This window comes from Aquarana catesbeiana, linkage group LG01, assembly GCF_042186555.1.
Source record: "Aquarana catesbeiana isolate 2022-GZ linkage group LG01, ASM4218655v1, whole genome shotgun sequence".
In the NCBI taxonomy this organism is placed as follows: domain Eukaryota; kingdom Metazoa; phylum Chordata; class Amphibia; order Anura; family Ranidae; genus Aquarana; species Aquarana catesbeiana.
In genome coordinates, this window is record NC_133324.1 from 105,648,256 (window position 1) to 105,660,909 (window position 12,654).

The window sequence follows — 12,654 nt, forward strand, 5'->3', positions numbered from 1 at the left end:
CACTGCGTTGTTTTAACTGACAATTGCGCGGTCGCGTGACGTGGCTCCCAAACAAAATTGACATCCTTTTTTCCCCACAAATAGAGCTTTCTTTTGGTGGTATTTGATCACTTCTGCAGTTTTTATTTTTTGAGCTATAAACAAAAAAAGAGCGACAATTTTGAAAAAATGCAATATTTTTAACTTTTTGCTATAGTAAATATCCCCCAAAAATATCTAAAAGAACATTTTTTTCCCCTCAGTTTAGGCTGATACATATTCTTCTACATATTTGTGGTAAAAAAAATCGCAATAAGCGTTTATTGATTGGTTTGCGCAAAGTTATAGCGTCTACAAAAGAGGGGATAATTTTATGGCATTTTTATTAATAATTTTTTTTCCTAGTAATGGCCGTGATCTGCGATTTTTATCGTGACTGTGATATTATGGCAGACAGATCGGACAATTTTGGCGCTATTTTGGGACCATTCACATTTATACAGCGATCAGAGCGATTAAAAATGCACTGATTACTGTGTAAATGTGACTGGCAGTGAAGGGGTTAACCACTAGGGGGCGCTGCAGGGGTTAAGTGTGTCCTAGGGAGTGATTCTAACTGTGGGGGGCTGGGCTATGTGTGACACAACACTGATCAGTGTCCTGTCACTAGGAAGAATGGGGAAATGCTTGTTTACATCAGCATTTCCCAGTTCTTCCTCTCCATGAGACGATCGCGGGTATCCCCGCGGACATTGAGTCCGCGGGACCCGCGATCACACTCACGGAGCTCACGCCGGGCGTGTGCCCACAATGCCACATCTTAAAGGGCAACGTACAGGTACGTTAATATGCCTGTACGTGCCCTTCTGCTGACGTATATCGGCACGAGCCAGTCGGCCAGGGGTTAAAGTACATGAATCCTTCCTTCTCACAGATGGGAGGAGGGTAAGAACTCAGCTCACTCTTAATTACTGCCATATGTGGGCTCTCCCAAGAAATGTTTATGAGCTCATAACAACATATACTTTCACGAGTATAAAAACCTATATAAAACTTCAGATGTATTATTGAACAAGAATACCCATAGTTTTAATTAGCACCACATCCCATAAATAGAGGTAATAAGTGAAGAGAAATTGGGATTTTAAAGGTGCAATTAAAGCAAATTCTCAATTGTGTAAAAAATACATTTATTTGAAAAAATAGAGTAGAAAAATCAGCCAATAAAAACAGAGAATAGAAAATACTTGTGGCAAGTACAGTTCAATATAGTAACAGTGATACAGCAATATAAGATGGACTTCCCAACATGTTTCGCCCCTATAAACTGGCTTCTTCAGGGAACGCTGGTCACTTGCACGGTACAGTGCCTTCTAACAAAGATAAATACATAATTAGAAAAAATCAAGTATCTATATACTAGAGATACTGTTGTACATGGAGGATTTGGATTTTGTGGGAATTTCAGAGACCTGGTTCAACAGCTCTCATGATTGGCTGGCAAACATTCAAGGGTATACCCTATACCGCAAGGATAGAGAGGGTAAAAAAGGGGGAGGGGTATGCCTATATATCAAGAATAATGTACAAGTGAATGTGAGAGATGACATCACTGAGGGAGCTAGAGAGGAGGTGGAATCCTTATGGGTAGAGCTCCAAAGGGATGAAGCTAAGGGGAAAATAATACTGGGAGTATGCTATAGGCCCCCTAAACTGAGGGAGGAAGTTGAGATAGATCTCCTCTCACAATTTGGATTAGCAGCAAGGATAGGAAGTGTTATCATAATGGGGGATTTTAATTATCCAGACATAGACTGGGCGGAGGGAACCGCACATTCATTTAAGGCTCGCCAGTTCCTTAATGTCTTGCAGGACAATTTTATGGGTCAGATGGTAGATGCGCCAACTAGAAATAAAACATTACTGGATCTACTGATTACCAACAATACAGACCTGATCATGGATGTGGAAATACAGGGCAATTTAGGTAACAGCGATCACAGGTCAATTAGTTTCAGTATAAATCACACAAATAGGAAACCTAAAGGGAATACAAAGACACTGAATTTCAAAAGAGCAAACTTCCCTAAACTACAAACCTTGCTAAAAGGCATAAATTGGGATAAAATATTAGGAACAAAGAATACGGAGGAGAGATGGGTTTGGCTTAACTCCAATGTAAAAATGCATATAAAAGCAAAGGAGAAGGCCTTCAAAAAATACAAGGTTGAGGGATCATCCTCAGCATTCAGACGTTATAAAGAATGTAACAAGAAATGTAAGGGTGCAATTAGGACAGCTAAGATAGAACATGAAAGACACATAGAGGAGGAGAGCAAAAAAATCCCAAGAAATTCTTTAAGTATGTAAACAGTAAAAAAGGGAGGACAGACCATATTGGCCCCATAAAGAATGAGGAAGGACATCTGGTTACAAAGGATGGGGAGATGGCGAAGGTATTGAATTTATTATTCTCCTCAGTCTTCACGAGTGAATCGGGGGGCTTCAGTAACCAAAACTGCAGTGTTTATCCTCATGACACAACACAGGAAGCATCTCCATGGTTAACAGAGGACAGAATTAAAATTAGACTTGAGAAACTTAACATTAATAAATCACCGGGACCAGATGGCTTGCATCCGAGGGTACTTAGGGAACTCAGTTAAGTGATTGCCATTGTTCCTAATTTTTACAGATAGTCTACTGACTGGAAGGGTACCAGCTGATTGGAGAAAAGCCAATGTAGCACCAATATTTAAAAAGGGCCCAAAATACATCCCTGGGAATTACAGACCAGTTAGCCTAACATCAATAGTATGTAAACTCTTGGAGGGATGATAAGGGACTATAAACAAGATTTTAGTAATAAGAATGGTATCATTAGCAGTAATCAGCATGGATTCATGAAGAATCGTTCTTGCCAAACCAATCTATTAACCTTCTATGAGGAGGTGAGTTGCCATCTAGATAAAGGTAGGCCCATAGACGTGGTTTATCTGGATTTTGCAAAAGCATTTGACACAGTTCCCCATAAACGTTTACTGTACTAAATAAGGTCCGTTGGCATGGACCATAGGGTGAGTACATGGATTGAAAACTGGCTACAAGGGCGAGTTCAGAGGGTGGTGATAAATGGGGAGTGACAAATGTCGCTTTATGCCCAACAACAATGAAGTAAGATTACCAAATAGACAGATCCACTCAAATAGACATAGAATAACATGTCAAACTCAGGGTATTGTCTACCTGATGCAATGTATGTGCGATTGTTTTTATGTAGGCAAAACAAAACGCCCTTTCCATAAGAGAATAAATGATCACATTTCTCTTATAAAAAAACGGAGAATGGAAACGCCAATTAGTCGCCATGTGGGCCTTTTTCATGGATTTAGTCTTAATACAATCAAATTTATGGCTTTGGAGCATATCCCCCCTGATATTAGAGGAGGTAGTAACGATCAAAAACTGTTACAACTTGAATCATGATGGATCTATTTGCTCAAAGCTACAGAATATCCTGGATTAAATGGTATGCTTAGTTATAAACCCTTCCTATAGCAATATGATTTCCGATGCTTCTATGATTTCTCTCTTTCTTTTCCTTCCTCCCCCCCCCCTCTTGTATTCTCCTTCCCCCCCCTTATTCTTCCCTTTTCTTCTTTTTTCCCTTCACCCCCCCCTCTTTCCTTTCTCCCCCTATTCTTTCTTCTTCCCCCTCTATTTCTTCTTCCCCTCTTCCTTTCCCTTTTTCCCATTCTCCTCTTCCCCTGTGGCCATGAATATGAATAGAACAGTATAATAATATATAGGAATGTATATTCACATATTCATATATTCACAGACTACATACACTCACTTTTTAATGTAATTTAAATTATGACTTTTCACTTTTCTCTTTATACTTTAGAGTGATTTCTAAAATATGTTATTCTTAATGATTAATATATTGTTATATCACAATAAATTCTATAACAGTTTTTGAAATTGTTATGTAAACTATGTTTGTCCTTTTTGATAAATCTGTAAAAATGATAACTGTATTGTAAATGCATCTGCGTCTTCCCTTTTCCATGGCTATGCGTGTCCCCCAGTATTGTGTCCATCTAAAGCTCTGCTCTTGGTCCTTTCTTCCCCCCTTTCTTTTGGGAGAAAGACTCTGCTTCTCACAGCCTCTTGTGTGCATGTTTGGGCGAACGTATGAACGCCCAGGGTGCCGTTGCCTATCAGCCTGACACCCTATCTCCTGCGCACACAGTGTATGCGTCACATTGGCATGGAAGTCTTTGCCTGTCTTTTTGACAGGCATGATTTCCTCTCTCCCACCACCAGAGGGACCTCCTTAGTCACCTCGTTGACCGAGCACTTGGATTGAGCGGAGGTAAAGGAGTCTGTCGCCATGGTGACGCATGCGCACGTGTAGTGCAGTGCTTACGTCCACATCAAGTCCTATGGACCGGATGGACGGTACAAAAGGGCCACCATTAGCAGCATGGAGACGCTGCAGGATCTCCAAGACCCTTGCATACCACCATTGTCTATCCAGATAAAAACTATATGCTATTCCTTTGAGGTCCTCTTGGTAATTAGTTAAGTTACTCATGATAATTTTTCCCTTTGCTTTTTGAAGACTATGTCTCTGTACCGCTGTTGTTTATACAGCGGACTATCTATTCATCCATGACTGCTTTAGTTATTTATTTTTTCAATAGATACACTTTTACTAAGTGATTTACCATCGGATGGTGCTTTGGTCTCTAACTTTCCAGCCAGCTGCTAAAATTGCTCCTGTAAGTCCTTTTGACTATTATTCTCACTTTCTCTGCTCATATGTCCTCAAGAAAATTGCATCTTCCTTGGATATTATGGGTTAGTGCCATGTGTTTTTTTTTGTTTTCAGTTGGTCTGTTTATGCCATCTACGATTGACTGTAGTACACAGATGCTCAGATGTAGCAGTAACCACTATTCATCCTGGCAGTAGCATTAGATTCCCTATTCATAGGAGATATGGGTAAGCAGCAGTGCTCTGTTCTTGGGAGACGCATATGCATAGATTTGTTTCTAAGAATCGCAATTTATTAATTCTTTATATAGATACTTGAATTTTTCTAATTATGTATTTATCTTTGTTAGAAGGCACTGTACTGTGCAAGTGACCAGCATGCCCTGAAGAAGCCCGTTTATAGGGGCGAAACATGTTGGGAAGTCTATCTTATATTGCTGTATCACTGTTACTATATTGAACTGTACTTGCCACAAGTATTTTCTATTCTCTGTTTTTATTGGATGATTTTTCTACTCTATTTTTTCAAATAAATGTATTTTTTACACAATTGAGAATTTGCTTTAATTGCACCTTTAAAATCCCAATTTCTCTTCACTTATTACCTATATAAAACTTCACTTTTTCCATACATAGAAGAGACATAAATATATATTCATTTAACTCAATTATTCTGTAGATCTCATCCATTCATAAATATTCTAATATAGTCCACTGACACCTGCCAACATCTGATCTGATCCAGTCTACTAAAAACAGATGGATGGGGGATCCGTTCCCCATCCATCCAGTGGGTTGGATCAGATAACAGTCGGATGGAAATGTACAGGTGGTCCATTTCCATCCGACCGCCCCGCAGAGAAAAGCGGGCTGTGTCCTGAAGAAGGAGAATAGAGGACACAACCAGAGGATGTGGAGGAAGGAGAGTTGGTTGAGATAGTCACCACAACAGGTGAGTGTCTGACACCACCGATTAAACTATTAGATGTATGTCTGCATATTATAATACATGTGTATTTTTTCTTTTAGGTGATGTGCAGGTTGTGGAAGAACAATCTACTAATTTCATGACTGACAGCGCAAAACGGCTAATCCAGGACATAATGTGGTGTAGTCAGTATTTAGACCTCATAAAGGAAAAAACCAAGACATTTTCAGAGGCTTCCCAAGAGGGCTACCAAAAAGAAACCAATACGCTTGACTTTTCACAGGGATGATGTGCCTTGCTGATGGAATAGCTGCGACTGAGGCTAGTTTGCCAGCAGGCACCCAGAAAGCCCCTCCATAACCTGGTGGAGGCATGCCCCTGACCGGGGGCTGCAAGAGTGACGATTCCAACTCATACTTACCTGGCAGGGGAGATACCATGATCATGAAGTTGGTTCTCCCAGGGCGAGGCTCGGCCATTGCACTCCGGCTGTGCTGACCTCTGCGATTTCCTCAAATGCAGGAAACTCGACTGCATAATTTGTGGTAGTGGGGGACTGCGTTCGCGCTTTCCCCTGATTATTCCTGGTCAAAAGACAGCTTGATGAAAGAAACTACAGCCTTTATCCTTTCTACAAGGTTTCCTCCAGCACCTGTTCCTGTCTGTGTGGGGCCTTCTATGATGGTTCAATGCATCAGCCACGTGTCCTGCTTGAATCAAACCCATATCTGTATGCTGCATGCTTTCCATATCCCTGCGCAATGGGACCGCCGCGGGCCTTGTTTCGCAGAAGAAAACTGCCTCATGCCTGGATGCTTAGTCACCGCCCCTCTATGCAAATATATGTGTGCTGCAGTGTAGATTGGGAGCCTGGTTGTAAACCCCTTGCGTGCATAAAGACATTTTCAGAGGCTTCCCAGGAGGGCTACCAAAAAGAAACCAATACGCCTTACTGTTCACAGGGATGATGTGCCTTGCTGATGGAATAGCTGCGACTGAGGCTAGTTTGCCAGCAGGCACCCAGAAAGCCCCTCCATAACCTGGTGGAGGCGTGCCCCTGTCCGGGGGGTGCTAGAGTGACAATTCCAACTCATACTTACCTGGCAGGGGAGATACCATGGTCATGAAGGTGGTTCCCTGCTGAATGTACCCCAGCCCTGCTGTTCTGCTCCGGGAGAAAGGACAAGCTCTGCTATGGCGGCGGCCAAAAACGCGAATGTTCCGGCTTATGCGCGGGTGAATAATTCTGTCAGACTGGAGTTTGAAGCTGAGAAGAGACAAGAAAGAGGCCTTGAATATATCGTCAAAGATTTGCTTTTTGGACTGTTCCAATTAACACCGGAGAAGATTCTTGCACTACAGGATTATCATGTAAGAGGAGTTTATGATGTTACATTTATTAATAAGAGAACCTGCCTTGATTTTGTGAGGAAATCGCAGCAGTATTGCAACGATAACTTATTGGACTGTGTAAAGGTGACTCCACATTATGAGGAAGAGAATTTACAATCGCTTGTGCTGAAAATGTATAACCCAAATTTACCTCAGGAAGAAATTACCAGCTGGCTTTCCCTGTTTTGCGACAAGGTCAAATTTTTACATAAAATTACCAACCAGTTTGGTTTGTGGACTGGAAAAAGGAAATACCTTGTTTCATTCAAAAAAGATATTTTTCCTCCAGCTCGCTTTAGCATTGGAAAGCATAACGGGGATTTATTTTTTGATGGAATGGACAGTTTCTGTCGCATATGCCATGTATATGGCCACACAACTGAGCTATGCAAAGAGAGACATAGATGCAGGAATTGTGACTCTTTTGAGCATGAAACTCTAGCATGTTCTAAAATTAAAAGATGTAATTTCTGCCTTCGTCCTGGACACGTTTATTCAAACTGTCCCCATCGGAACAACACAGAGACATTAAAGCAGGCTGTTGAAGCTAATCCTGAGGTAAAATCTGAGGTAATATCATCTGAGCGGGAAAATTCAGCTAATCCAGTGCCCCCTGCTGTTGACTTGGAAAATCCTGCAGCTGAATTAATTTCTGACATTTCTAAAGCAAAAAGACCTGTCACAGCAGAAAGTTCAGCATCACATCAGGTTTTTGTGCCAGAGGAAGAAAAGTCTGTCTTGGAGGAAATGGAGGCTGTGTCCTTGGGGGAAGAAAATGTAAAGGAGCAACGTTTAAAACATATGACAAAACAATCAGGAAGATCCAGAGAAGGAAAGCAGGCTCTGGAAAAAGGCAAGTGCCCTGGGGATGAAGATGCAAAGCAAGCTGTAAAGTCAAAGGCCAAGAAACCACGAACAGGATCGCCAGGTGCGATTGGAGCAAGGGTGGATATACAAACTGAAAAGAAGTCATGGGCAGAGGTTGTAAAATCCTCTGCTAGTACAGATTTAGAGAAAGAGGAGCCCAGCCCCCTTCCAGCGGAGTATTTGTCAGGAGATTTATTCTTTGATAATGAGATTCTTATTAATCCAGTCAGCCCGGCATCTCCTAAGCAGAATTTCTTAAACACCGATTTAGTCCACCAATTGGAAAAAGTCATGGGAATGGATCCTTCAGAGGGCAATATGGATTTCTGAGTAAGTTTGGTTTAAGAATCTCTACCTTATTTCAACATGGCGGTGTTAGAAGGCTTAACCTTTAATGTGCACTGCATAAAAAGTCAGCTAAGACGCATAACTGTGTTTAACTTTCTGGCGACTTTTAATGTAAGTGTTTTTTTCCTGCAAGAATGTGCTATACCACACATGAGCAATTATGAGACTTTTTCAAAAGACTGGATTCATGGCCCTTCTGTGTAGTCAGGCTCAAATGGGAATAAAAGTGCAGGAGTCGCTATTCTTTTTAAAGGGCCAGCACAAATTCACCGGATACAAGAACTTGTGCCAGGGAGAGTTTTGTTTGTTTCTGTCTCTATTGATGGCATTAAGTGGGATCTCCTAAATGTATATGCATCCCCAGATACAAAAGACCGTATTGAACTGTTTGAAAATTTGAACCTCTTTATGGCAAATGTTAAACCAACGCTTGTAGCAGGTGATTTTAATTGTACTTTAAATGGCACAGATAGATATGGTCCAGGTGTTAAAATGACTGATAGATCAGCTAACCTCTTGAAAGCAATGATAACTGATTTCAAGTTTAGAGATATTTTCATGACCCTTAATATAAATATACCCTTAACTGAGAGAGTTACATGGAAAGGTAAAGATGCTAGATCAAGAATTGACTTCGTATTTGCTGCTAAGTCTTTAGTGCCATTGACATGCGTTCATAAAGAGAATGTTATTTCAGACCACAAGGTGGTGATTTTCAAGGTTTCAAGCCCAGCTGAACAAAAAGTGGGAAGAGGCTTTTGGAAATTGAACACCTCCCTGCTATAAGATGATGAAGTGTATAAGGATTTCAGTAAGGTTTTTAAGGAGTGGCAGACAGAAAAGTTGCACGCTAGTGATATTCTAACATGGTGGGATATAGTAAAAGGGAGAATTAAACGTTTTTTCATTAAATTAGGGGTTCAGAAGGCAAAAGAAAAAAGAGAATTTTTCGATAACCTAAATACCCAGCTACAAACTTTGTATAAACTCAAAGGAATAGGCTGTGATGTAGCTGATAATATTTCTACAGCAAAAGAGAACATTAAAAAGTGTCTAGAGGAGAAAGCAAAGGAAGTCATTTTTAAAAGCCGTGTAAAACATGTAGAAGAGAATGAAAAGTGTACCAAGTACTTCTTTAGGAGGGTTCCACTTTCAAAGGAAATAATAGAAATAGAGGGGGAGAATTCCAGGAGTGGCATAATGGGAAAAGTTTGTACTTTTTTTATCAATCCCTATATGACACCAAAAACATTGACAGCGATTTCCTGAATGACACACTCAAAGATATAACCATGGTTCTAAATAAAGATGATGCAGAGTCCCTAAATGAGCTTTTAACTGAAGATGAACTTTTAAAAACCATGAAGAGTTTTCAAAAAAGTAAAGTACCTGGGCTGGATGGGTTACCTGTTGAATTTTACTTGCAGTTTTGGGACATTTTGAAAAATGACTTGCTAAATGTATTTAGCAAATGTTTTCTCTATAAAGAGCTGCCACATTCTTGGAGGAGAGGAGTCATTACCCTACTGCCAAAAGAGGGCGACAAAACCCAATTAAAGAACTGGAGGCCTATAACACTCCTTAACCTGGATTATAAAATCTTTGCTAAAATCCTGGCAAACAGGTTGAAAAGAGTGATAGATAAAGTGATCCATAGCAACCAGGTGTGCGGTATCCCTGGGCGTAGAATACATCATATTACAAACCTTATAAGAGACTCTATATGGTACATGGAAGAGCGTAAGCAACCTCTGGCAATTCTGTCTTTAGATTTTGATAAATTGTACCAACCATGTTTCCGAAAAGTAAACCCTGCTGCATACCTCAGAAAAAAAGACCAAAGTGCTTCTGTTTTATGGGCTTGAAGGCATAGAACCAAATATTTTGTATATACAAAGCACTTTACATTTGGCATACCTTTCCCACCTTTTTCATGTGGTTTTTGTCATGTATGTTCTTTTTAACCTCTCCATCTTTGAACCCCAAACAAAGAGAAAACATGTTCGTACAATCTGAGTCAGGTGTAAAACTGATGGAGGAAAGGTGAGAGCTGTATACATTAAAATAGGTAACAGAACCATTTTAAGTAGTAAAATCCTCCCTTCTATGGTTAACTGTCGCATCTTCCAGCCTATAACCTTTCTGTTTATCCTTTCCATAACCACATTCCATGACTCCTCTCCATCATTTTTAGAGGTAAAAATTGTGCCCAAGATTTTCAGAGATTCCTTCTTTTGTATGGGGCAATCTAGAGAAGGCTTCCAATCCCCAATTTCCATCATGCTGCTTTTATTCAAATTTAATTTAAATCCAGAAGCGGCACAGAAATATTCTGTTCTTTTGATTGCCCTTTGAACAGATGTAGTGTTAGTACACAACATGGCAAGGTCATCCATGTAACCAATTATTTTGACTTGCAGCCCTCCACTTCCTGGCACATGAACTCCTCTGATCACCTTATCCTTTCTGATGGAGCATAAAAGTGGCTCAATGACACAGACAAAAAGCAACGGCGACAAAGGACATCCTTGCTTGACACCACACTTTAAGCTAAAGCCTTCTGTCATGAAGCCATTGACTAAAACTTGACTGGTACACTTATTATATAAGGACCTTAAGGAGGACAAAAAGCCCTCTGGAATGCCCATTTTGTGCAGAACATTGAAGAGATACACGTGAGATATGTGGTCAAAAGCTTTTTCAAAATCTAAAGACAGAATTGCCAGAGGTTGCTTACGCTCTTCCATGTACCATATAGAGTCTCTTATAAGGTTGGTAATATGATGTATTCTACGCCCAGGGATACCGCACACCTGGTTGCTATGGATCACTTTATCTATCACTCTTTTCAACCTGTTTGCCAGGATTTTAGCAAAGATTTTATAATCCAGGTTAAGGAGTGTTATAGGCCTCCAGTTCTTTAATTGGGTTTTGTTGCCCTCTTTTGGCAGTAGGGTAATAACGCCTCTCCTCCAAGAATGTGGCAGCTCTTTATAGAGAAAACATTTGCTAAATACATTTAGCAAGTCATTTTTCAAAATGTCCCAAAACTGCAAGTAAAATTCAACAGGTAACTCATCCAGCCCAGGTACTTTACTTTTTTGAAAACTCTTCATGGTTTTTAAAAGTTCATCTTCAGTTAAAAGCTCATTTAGGGACTCTGCATCATCTTGGTTTAGAACCATAGTTATATCTTTGAGTGTGTCATTCAGGAAATTGCTGTCAATGTTTTGGGTGTCATATAGGGATTGATAAAAGGTACAAACTTTTCCCATTATGCCACTTCTGGAATTCTCCCCCTCTATTTCTGTTATTATTTCCTTTGAAAGTGGAACCCTCCTAAAGAAGTACTTGGTACACTTTTCATTCTCTTCTACATGTTTTACACGGCTTTTAAAAATGACTTCCTTTGCTTTCTCCTCTAGACACGTTTTAAGGTTCTCTTTTGCTGTAGAAATATTATCAGCTACATCACAGCCTATTCCTTTGAGTTTATACAAAGTTTGTAGCTGGGTATTTAGGTTATCAAAAAATTCTCTTTTTTCTTTTGCCTTGTGAACCCCTAATTTAATGAAAAAACATTTAATTCTCCCTTTTACTATATCCCACCATGTTAGAATATCACTAGCGTGCAACTTTTCTGTCTGCCACTCCTTAAAAACCTTACTGAAATCCTTATACACTTCATCATCTTGTAGCAGGGAGGTGTTCAATTTCCAAAAGCTTCTTCCAACTTTTTGTTCAGCTGGGCTTGAAACCTTGAAAATCACCACCTTGTGGTCTGAAATAATATTCTCTTTATGAACGCATGTCAATGGCACTAAAGACTTAGCAGCAAATATGAAGTCAATTCTTGATCCAGCATCTTTACCTTTCCATGTAACTCTCTCAGTTAAGGGTATATTTATATTAAGGGTCATGAAAATATCTCTAAACTTGAAATCAGTTATCATTGCTTTCAAAAGGTTAGCTGATCTATCAGTCATTTTAACACCTGGACCATATCTATCTGTGCCATATAAAGTACAATTAAAATCACCTGCTACAAGCGTTGGTTTAACATTTGCCATAAAGAGGTTCAAATTTTCAAACAGTTCAATGCGGTCTTTTGTATCTGGAGATGCATATACATTTAGGAGATCCCACTTAATGCCATCAATAGAGACAGAAACAGACAGAACTCTCCCTGGCACAAGTTCTTGTATCTGGTGAATTTGTGCTGGCCCTTTAAAAAGAATAGCAACTCCTGCACTTTTATTCCCATTTGAGCCTGACCACACAGAAGGTCCATGAGTCCAGTCTTTTGAAAAAGTCTCATAATTGCTCATGTGTGGTATAGCACATTCTTGCAGGAAAAA

At 39.9% G+C, this 12,654-nt stretch overlaps 1 non-coding gene across 1 annotated transcript; it reads left to right on the forward strand.

The window, feature by feature from the left end:
* Positions 1–6,102: 6,102 nt before the first annotated feature.
* Positions 6,103–6,266, forward strand: LOC141124296 (U1 spliceosomal RNA). The gene has a single exon (XR_012240867.1). It is a non-coding gene; the product is annotated as a U1 spliceosomal RNA (small nuclear RNA).
* Positions 6,267–12,654: the final 6,388 nt, after the last annotated feature.